Source organism: Wolffia australiana, chromosome 14 (assembly GCF_029677425.1).
Source record: "Wolffia australiana isolate 7733 chromosome 14, ASM2967742v1".
In the NCBI taxonomy this organism is placed as follows: Eukaryota; Viridiplantae; Streptophyta; class Magnoliopsida; order Alismatales; family Araceae; genus Wolffia; species Wolffia australiana.
Genome location: NC_135848.1, coordinates 1477746 through 1480000, shown reverse-complemented (window position 1 = coordinate 1480000; position 2255 = coordinate 1477746).

The following is a 2255-nucleotide window of genomic DNA, read 5'->3' as shown; positions in this document are numbered from 1 at the left end:
CATAAGGACCAAGGTGTGGAGAAAAATCCAGTAGTCATTGGACCAAATGATAATGGGCCAAAATCACCAAATTCCAACAGGAGGCGAATGAAAAAGGAACAACTAGATCTATTCAAGGAACGAACATATATGCTATGGCATTGCCTCATCTATCATGTGGGAGTTTTCTTACAGTGGTCTAGTACCATAAAAGCCATGATATGGCCTAATAATGTGGCAATGGAGATGATTTTTCAGGTTGAGGGTGAAAATTATTATGGTCACGATGGCATTCCATAGTTATTTGGGCATTACAAACCAAAAAAGAAATTTTCATGGTCGATGACTATCGAATATCACTTAGTAGGACCGACTTAGCTAGAACAATGGGAAAGAATGGAAGCAAGAAAAAAAGGTTAAATCACATAAACAAGAGCCAATCCTTTATGTAGAAAAATACCAATGGCTTTCAAAGGTGGCTTCTGATTGGATTCAAAATATGTGATCAGTAATGTCTTATGAAGGTATTGAGGAAATTAGAATAGGCGTACATCTCCTACATATAAAAGATGCTTTGATATTGAATGGACTGTTGTGGTATGGTGTTTCATGGAAAGACAGAGATACACAAGTGTTCACAATAACATATGTTTTGGCACAAAACGATAGAGCACCAAAAGCCAGGTCTTTTGATGAAAAAAAAGTTTACAGGATTTTCTCAGGAAATCGTGGCAAATATTCTTACTACGAGTAGTAAGGATATAAAAGAATATGCTTTAGGCAACAAAATTGAGACAGCGGAGTGCCAAGGTAACATTGCGATATCAAGGCAAAAAATGAAGATCCTTCATATGCAAAACAGCATCCTAAAGTAGCAAAAAGTCTATTACCCTCTACTATGTGAAAACTCTCATACTCATACAACATGGCTAAGAAGAGATCTCAAAGATCTATAAAGAATAGGAGGGCTAATAAGATTCCTGTTTGTCAAATATTTACATTAAAATTCAGCAGATTTATCACAAATTTCATGAGACAAAAGACACATATGTTAGGTAATACCCAAAAAGTTAGAAGGAAGATGGTACACCAGACACAAATAGAGAAGTTATCTACGAGGATTGAGAATCAAATTTCAAATACTGTAATAGAACATAACAAGAATCAAGAAACACATAGTCCAAGGAACAAGCCATCATTTGGAGAGCTATTTTTGAGAAACCCTATTCAAAATGAAGAAAAGACATAGGTAAATGACATGGACAAGTCAAAATATGAAGACTGGCATATTCCCAAAATCTCGTCGGGCGTCCCATGAAGGGGATATACTTTGCTTGATGGGATAGAAATGATGACATTTTCAGATGAGGAAATACAACATATGACTCAACCTTTCGAGGATACAATTATAGATAAATTTACTTATGGGAGACCAGACATTATGAATATTTGGCAATATCTATTAAAACTAAAGGCATTCAGAGCTGATTTCACCGTCACTGCTTGGGATTAGAGACATGTTTTACTAAGATTTAAGGATAAAGATGATTTCAACTATGCTTGGAGTAGGAGTATGTGGCAGTTTGAAGAATATTGGACGAGGACTTTGAAATGGGCTCCAAACTATTCCATTGACACAGAGCACACCTTTGCACCAATATGGATTGGGTTACCAGGTCTGAGACCACAATTTCTCAACCCATCCCCTTTCAAATCTATTTGCTCAATGATAGGGAAATTCATCACAACAGATAATGGAGTCAGACAATTTTCTCAACCTGGATATGTTGGAGTATGTATTGAAGTGGATTTATCTCAACCTATTCTTGAATTCATTCTTATTGGAAATGGTTCATCACAGATCATCAAACAAAAGGTAATAGTTGAAAGGTCACCGCATTTTTCCCAGCATTTTCACAAGATAGAACACATGGAAGAAGACTGTAGAAGACTGTAGAAGACTGTAGAAGTGCACACGATAGCCTCAGATCAGTCAATCCAAGAACCAAAAATGATCCCACCATAAGAGGCAAACTCAAATGGGTCATCAAGTCAGACATTTGTACACAGGAGAAATCACACAATGATGCATAGGATATTCACTCATGTCCTGATCAAGATACACACAATGCACTAGATCAAACTGCTATCTTATCTATCAAGGAAACCTTGAGTACCATAAGTGTCACAAACAACTCTCTTTCTCTAAAAAATCCCAAGGAGTAAATAATGGAGGTTCCAACTATCCTAGAAGAGATGGGAAAAATGTATGATCT